Source organism: Delphinus delphis, chromosome 7 (genome assembly GCF_949987515.2).
Source record: "Delphinus delphis chromosome 7, mDelDel1.2, whole genome shotgun sequence".
In the NCBI taxonomy this organism is placed as follows: Eukaryota; Metazoa; Chordata; class Mammalia; order Artiodactyla; family Delphinidae; genus Delphinus; species Delphinus delphis.
Window position 1 is genome coordinate 36,330,653 of NC_082689.1, and position 8,466 is coordinate 36,339,118.

The following is an 8,466-nucleotide window of genomic DNA, read 5'->3' on the forward strand; positions in this document are numbered from 1 at the left end:
TCCTGGGGGCACAGAACTGGAGTGATGTTTGCAGAAATGTAAAGTTGGAAATATGACTCTGTTTTGATTTTAAGAAAAAAGTGCTCCTATCTATTACAAACAATGGTGTCACCAAGTAAACTGAGACCAGAGATACAGACAGCTATGTGCATGGAGACAAAAGTGAGCTAGGTCTCCAGAACCAAAACATGCTCATTAACCTTCAGAAACCTTGAAATTTTTTTCCAGTTTTACTGAGAAATACTTGACAATAAACTGTATAAGTTTAAGGTGTATAGCATGATAGTTTGATTTACATGTATTGTGAAATGATTGCCACAATAAGTTTAGTTAACATCCATTATTTCATATAGGTACAATAAAAAGGAAAGAAAAAAAACACTTCTCCTTGTGATGAGAACTCTTAGGATCTGCTCTCTTAACAACCTAAAAATATGGAAGACTCCACGGATTTGTGTGTCCTCCTTGCTCAGGGGCCATGCTAATCTTCTTTGTATTGTTCCAGTTTTAGTATATGTGCTGCCGAAGCAAGTACCACTCTGACATCTTGACAGGGCCTTTAGTGTGGACTAAAAGAGAAGAAAGCTAGGAAATCTAATGTAATAGAATTTTTTTTTTTTATTCCTTAGAAGCTACATACTCCTATATACTAAGTTTTCATTCCTAATGTTGAAATTGATATCTGTCTTCCTACTTGCAGCTTTAAAACATTTAACATTGCAGGCAAAATCCAGAACTCTCTTTATAGTTGTTTGCAAAAGAAATTAATTCATATTTTCTACTTTTTGACCATAAGTGATATATTAATTTAATCCTGTCTATATACATTAAGCACACATATTATGTCGTATTTCTTGTGAACTATAAATTTCACTAAACAAAAACATAAAAGAGTGTTCCTTGTAGTACTACTTATTGTAGCAAAATATTACTAACCATCTACATTTATAAAAATAAGAATTGGTTTAATAATTTTCTGATTATAGAAAGCAACATGTGCTCAGTAAAGTTACATATCTCAGAAGGAATCTATATTTCTCTGAACAAAATATTCTTTAAAAAATTAAGTTAAAAATCAGATTAAAAAATATAATTCAATTTCTTATAAATAATAATTATCCACACATCTGTGTGTATGTGTGTATATATAGAAAAAGAACTCTGTGTTACATTTTAATACTATTTTCCCCCCAATGATTATGCATTACATTTAGTTGAATGTGAAAAGTAAGATTAAAAAGATAAATTGAGGGGTTTTTTTTAGGCCCAGACCTTCCCTTTGAGCACCATATTAATTTATATGTTTTTGATATCTTCACTTGTATGTCTTACAAACATCTCAAACTTAAGATGGCCCATGCCACAGACAGAAAATCTACCCCTCTCCCAGTGCCTCCACCTTAGTAAACGACAACTCCACTCCTTCCAGATAAGTCAACGAAGGGTCAACTTTGCACCTTTCCATCCACAGCCCACTTCTACCCCCCATCCAGTTTGTAACCAGGTTCTGTTTCCAACACAGATTCCCAAACAGATTGTGAAGACATGTGTGTCTCTCCATGTGAAATGAAATCACCTCCATCCAAAGTTCCCACCATCTCTTGCCTGGCCCACTGTAACATCTTTGTGCCCTCACGAACATGTCTCCGGCGTAGTCAAGGTTAGCCTTTGACACATCATGGCTTCTTAGTACCAGGACAAGCTCAATATCCCATCATGATTTACAGAAGCCTGGTGATCTGTCCCTGCCCTTACCCCAGCCTCATCGGGTACCTTGTTCTTTTTTGTTTCCAATTCTCTGGCCACTCTAATCTACTCGCTCTCCTCGGAGCACTTCTCACCAGCAATTGCTCACGTTAGGTCATTTGCATAGGCTTTGCTTTATACTTGGAATGCTTTTATCCACTTTTCATGTTTAATTCAGATCCATTTCTTACATAAAACTCCTCTTTTTCTTTATCACAGTATGAGTACTTGAATTGTTATGTGTTTGTTGTCTATTACTCCCACTAGAATGAATGCTTCTTGAGGGCAGGGATTTAATTGTTGATAGCTGCTCTATCCCTAATGCTTAGCACAATTCCTTGGCTCAATGCTAAGTATCTTTTGAACAAATCACTACATGGATAAATGTATAAATTGTGCCATTTCATTATTAAAATATTCAAAAATTGGCTATTATTTTGCTATGACATAGTTGATTTCTTCTAAATTTCTTTTTCTATTTTTGACCAAATAAGTAGTTAGAAATAAAGTAATATTTTCTTCACTGTTTTATTCTATAGAAAAGTGATAAAGTAATATTATATTCAGATTGACAGCAAAAATTAATAGGAATTTTAATAAAAGTATATTGTTAGCAGCCCACAACCTTTGAAATAAGAAGCATACTGGGCTACATGGTATTTCATTGTGATCCATAGGAATTTAAAGGTATTAAACTACCTGCAGGCATACTCCCTATTATTCTTGAAAGTAATAGGAACATATTGAGAATTACGAGTTAAAATTAAATTTGCTACGGACCTCACACAAAACCTATTCTCTAGTTCAGGAAAATTGGAATTAAATTTTGATCATGGTATATACATCAGATGTGAGCAAAATTATATTAGTTATTTTAAAAAAATAAATGAGGTTATATATAATATAATTTGAATTATATAAATGAATGTTGAGGTTATTATGATCCATTTGATAGCCATAGAGAATACTGAGAAGTTTACATAGAAATTCAACTGCCAACAAATTTAAAGCACATTCCTATAAATTTGCAAGTTCTAATGGCATAGAATTTAAGTCTATATTTCACTGGATATCACACCAGCCAGTTTTAATATTCCTTATATTTCTATTAATAGACTTTTAGAATATGTGTGAGTATGTTATAGACATCATCTAGATATTTTAACTGTCAATCCAAAGTAAATTATTGCATAAGATGACGTCTTTTTAAAACTCAGTTTACCTTGTTGGAAACCTATTTGCACATCGAAGCATCATGGTATTTGGAGTTAAAAAACCTCAGTAGCTATTATTTATGTTCATAAAAACAGAAGCTTTATTTATCATTTTTAATAGTTAATAAATACAACTAATGAGGTCACAAATGATAGCATAAATGAGTGATATATTAACGAAATGTAAATACATTAATTCAGACTATAGGTGTACATATATGTGAAAATTCTTATTTACTACCTTTGGATGTATACCATAAAAAAGTTATGATTTTCACATAAACCATATAAATATGATTGATAAATATGACAAAATAAATTTTCACATAAATAAAGTATGTACAACTTTATTTTTTCTCTAATTTTTAAAAACTTTTTTATTGAATAAAAGATTCTTTAAATTATATAGTGCTTTGCAATTTTCAAAAGTTTCACACAGATGATTTTCTTTTTGGCTGCGTTGAGTCTTCGTTGCTGCATGCAGGCTTTCTCTAGTTGCAGCGAGTGGGGTTACTCTTCATTGGGGTGTGCAGGCTTCTCATTGCAGTGGCTTCTCTTGTTGTGGAGCATGGGCTCTAGGCATGTGGCTCAGTAGTTGTGGCTTGAGGGCTCTAGAGCACAGGCTCAGTAGTTGTGGCTCATGGGCTTATTTGTTCCATGGCATGTGGGATCTCCCTGGACCAGGGATCGAACCCGTGTCCCTTGAATTGGCAGGCGCATTCTTAACCACTGTGCCACCAGGGAAGTCCCAATTTCTTATAATCTCATAATAACCCTTTTTTTTTTTTTTAACTCCCCTACTCCTATATTGCCCCTTCCCCCTTCCCTCTCCCCACTGGTAACCACTAGTGTGTTCTTTGTATCTGTTAGTCTGCTTCTTTTTTTTGTTTTATTCACTAGTTTGTTATATTTTTTAGATTCTACATATGAAATAAGTCAGACAGAAAAAGATGAATACTGTGTGATATCACTTATACATGACTTTAGATCATGCCATTTTCTTATAGCGTAGTAGCAAAGCTATTTTCCCACATAATTTAATTTTTCATGCTATATTTGTTTCATTATTTATATCAACATTTTTTTGAAGATTTATGAAGACATTGAGGGTGAGTCCCACCTTTTCTCTTAAAAGTGATTCTGCAGTGAATATCCTTGAGACTTTCTAATCTGTTATCTAGAGCAGTTGTTTCCTAAGCTTTGGCATGAGTTAGAATCACCTGTTGGGCTTGGTAAACCATGGATTGCTTATTCCCATCCTCAAAGCTTCTGGTCAGGTAGGTTTGAGGTAGGGCCCTGAGAATGTGCTTGTGCTGATGCTGCTGATCTGGGGACCACAGTTTGAGAACCACTGATGTGGTATATTTTTAGAAGTAATGTTATAGGGTTAATGAGTATGCATATTTTTTTCAGGTCTTGGCACATGTTGCCAAATTGTTTTCCAGAAAGACTGTATCAAATTGCATTCCTACCAGTAATTCTCTTCATCATGGAGTATTTTAATTTAAAATCTCTTGTCATTTTGAGACATGAAAAATGTTATCTCCATTGAAGCATTTTGTATAATAAAACATTGGAAACATTTCCATCAAAAGGAAAATAGATAAGTAAACATGGATATAGCCACACAAGGAAACTTAATTTAGCAGTTTAAATGCATGAATTGAATCTACGTGTTTTAACGTGGAAAAATAGCAAACCATAAATTTGAGTGAAAAAAATTTAAAACTTTAAAACATGAAAACAATACTGATTGCTTAATAAATACATACAAGAAGTAAATATATGGAAAGCACACATATATGTAGTAAGGGTATGAAAAAACGTGTAGCTATGATAATGTACCAAATTCAAGACAGTTGTTACTTCTGGGACAGGAGGAGAGGGGAATGGAATCAATGAGGTGATATTCAATGTGTTTCCATTGCAGCTGTGGTATATCTTTCAAAAAATATTTAAAGCTAATATGACAACATACTAAGGTTTTAAAAACTGGTTGGATATTTATTGTCTTATTTAGTATTAAAGAGAAAAAGTGGGATCAAACAGAATTCATGTGCATTTCTTTAATCAGTAGTGAGACTGAATATTTTCTAAGACTATTAGCTATCTTTTCTTTGCTTTTTTGTTTTTTACATCTTTATTGGTGTATAATTGCTTTACAATGTTGTGTCAGTTTCTGCTGCATAACAAAGTGAATCAGCTATATGTATACGTATATCCCCATATCCCCTCCCTCTTGCATCTCCCTCCCACCCTCCCTATCCCACGCCTCTATGTGGTCACAAGCACCGAGCTAATCTCCCTGTGCTATGCAGCTGCTTCCCACTAGCTATCTATTTTACATTTGGTAGTATATATATGTCAGTGCTATTCTCTCACTTCATCCCAGCTTACCCTCCCCCCACCCCATGTCCTCAAGTCCATTCTCCATGTCTGCATCTTTATTCCTGTCCTGCCCCTTGGTTCATCAGAACCATTTTTTTTTTTAAGATTCCATATATATGTGTTAGCATACAGTATTTGTTTTTCTCTTTCTGACTTACTTCACTCTGTATGACAGACTCTAGGTCTATCCACCTCACTACAAATAACTCAATTTTGTTTCTTTTAATGGCTGAGTAATATTCCATTGTATATATGTGCCACATATACAAGCAGCTCATGAAGCTCAATATCCAAAAAACAAACAACCCAGTCCAAAAATGGATGGAAGATGTAAATAGACATTTCTCCACAGAAGATATACAGATTGCCAACCAACATGTGAAATGATGCTCAACATCACTAATCATTAGAGAAATGCAAATAAAAACTACAATGAGGTATCACCTCACACCAGTCAGAATGATCATCATCAAAAAATCTACAAACAGTAAATACTGGAGAGGGTGTGGAGAAAAGGGAACCCTCTTGCACTGTTGGTGTGAATGTGAACTGATACAGCCACTATGGAGAACATTATGGATGTTCCTTCAAAAACTAAACATAGAACTACCATATGACCCAGCAATCCCACTACTGGGCATATACCCTGAGAAAACCATAATTCAAAAAGTGACATGTACCACAGTGTTCATTGCAACACTATTTACAATAGCCAGGACATGGAAGCAACCTAAGTGTCCATCGACGGATGAATGGATAAAGAAGATGTGACACATATATACAATGGAATATTACTCAACCATAAAAGAAACGAAATTGAGTTTTTCTCTGCTTTTTTATTTCTCATATGCACATGGATTTTGATAGAAAAATGAATTTGGAATCTTTAGTAGTAGAACTCATTTGCACTTAGCTGTTGTGTGTGTTTTAATTTATAAACAACACTGGATACATCCATATCTTTTTGTTAAAGTGTCTCTCAATTGAAAAAGACCTATGAGATTTTTTAATAGAAAAAGTCTATTAAAATACTCTAAAATGCACTAACAGTTAAAAACAATATATAAATACATTTAGCTATTTATCGAATGTTTACATGAAGCAGAAATTGAGAAAAATCACAACCATGGCACACTAATGACTCCCTATAGTATGCTGAATAATGTCCACTCAAAAGAGAGCATGTCCTAATACCTGGAACCTGTAAATATTACTTTATAAGGAAAAAAGATCTTTGCAGATGGGATTTAATTAAAGATCTCAACATGCAGAGATTATCCTGGATCATGTGGGTGGGTTATAAATTCATTCCCAAGTGTATTTATATGAGAGAAACCAAGAGAGGTTTCATCTGCACAGAGGAGGATGAAGCAATGTGATCATGGAGGCAGAGGTTGGAATGATGTAGCAACAAGTCAAGGAATGCCGGCACCCACCAGAAACTAGAATGGATTCTTCCTTAGAGCTGCTGGAGGAAACACAGCCCTGTGACCCCTTGATTTTGGTTCAGTGATAATGGTTTAGGGCTCTGTCCTCTAGAACTATGAGAAAATAAATTTCTGTTTTTTTAAGCCACTAAGCTTGTGGTAATTTGTTGACAGTAACTATAGAAAACAACACTTTCCATTCCAGAAATTTCACTTTGCTAATATCCTAAAATATATCATTTTTCAAGAATTGTAAAAACAGTCTCAAAAGGTCATTCTTTTTTAAGTTAAGTATTTTTTGTTAAAACAAGAGGTATACAAAAAAATGACCAAATCTTTTTCAATTGCCCTTTAAAGCTTAAAAGACACAATCTTTTATCATTTCGAAGTGAATTGATTTGAAACTATCCATGGAATTCGCTGTAAAAATGCTTTCAAAAGGAAGAAAGTGTGACTCTTTCACGTCACCTCCAAATGACTTCCTAACCTTCCTAGTTTTTCTGAAACCATTTAATCTAAATTAAGGTATTCCTATGGCCCAGATTATAGAAAACGCTGAAAAATGAAGGGGTTTATAACATAGGCAAATAAACTATAATGATTTTTTAAACAAATTCACAACTTATTAAAGGGAGAAATGATTAAAGACAAATGAAATCGATGATTATGGATTTAGACAAGCATGTGACCAAGTTTGTTTATTTCATTATTAATCAGAAAGTGATATATGATGACTTTAAAAATATTATCCTTTTGTAAAATAATATTCTAGAGGATCTGTATTTGGCCTCGACTTTGCAAGCATCTTAGACTCAATTGACGTGTTTCATTTACTTTTCTGTAAAACTTTTTACTTTAAAATAATTATATATTCATAGGAATGTGCAAAGAAATGTATAGGGAAATCCAGGGCCCCCTTCACCCAGCCTCCCCCAATGTTAATATTTTGTATAACTGGAGTACAGTATCAAACAAGAAATTAACATTTGTTCAATCCATTGAGGTTATTCAGATTTTACCAGTTATACATGTACTCATGTGTGCATACGTGTATGTATCTATGTTTGAATAGCTCCGACAATTTTATCACATGTAGCTTTGTATAACCACAATCACAATACTTAACTGAACCAACACTCATGCTACCCTCATCAAGAGGATGAGCTTGACTCACCCTCTCCTCCCTTTTCCTTAATCCACATTAACTACTATTAAGTTCTCCATGTCTACATTTGTGTTATTTCATGAGTTATATAAACGGAATCATACAGTATGCATATTTATGACATTGGCTTCTTTTACTCCACATAATTTCCTTGAGATGCATCCAAGTTGTTGCATTTGTCAATAGTTTATTCCTTTTTATTGTTGATTGGTAATCCATGGTATGGATATACCACCATTTGTTTAACCATTCATCATTGAAGGCTATTTGGATAGTTTCCAGTTTTCAGCTATTATTAAAGCTGCTATAAACATTTGCGTAGAAGTTTCTGCATGAAAATGAGTTTTTATTCTCTGGGACATGAGCCCAAGATTGTAATTGCTGGGTGATACGGTAAGTTCCATTGTTAATTTCAGAAAGAACTGCAAAAGTGTTTTCCAGAGTAACTGTATCATTATACATTCCCACCAGCAATGTATGCGTGATCTGGTTTCTCCACACCCTAGCCAGTATATGGTTTTATTAC

The 8,466-nt window shown here is 33.9% G+C and overlaps 1 non-coding gene across 1 annotated transcript; it reads right to left on the reverse strand.

Annotated features, from left to right (window-relative positions):
• Window positions 1–428: 428 nt before the first annotated feature.
• LOC132428846 (U6 spliceosomal RNA) lies at window positions 429–535 on the reverse strand. The gene has a single exon (XR_009520236.1). It is a non-coding gene; the product is annotated as a U6 spliceosomal RNA (small nuclear RNA).
• Between the last annotated feature and the right edge of the window lie 7,931 nt (window positions 536–8,466).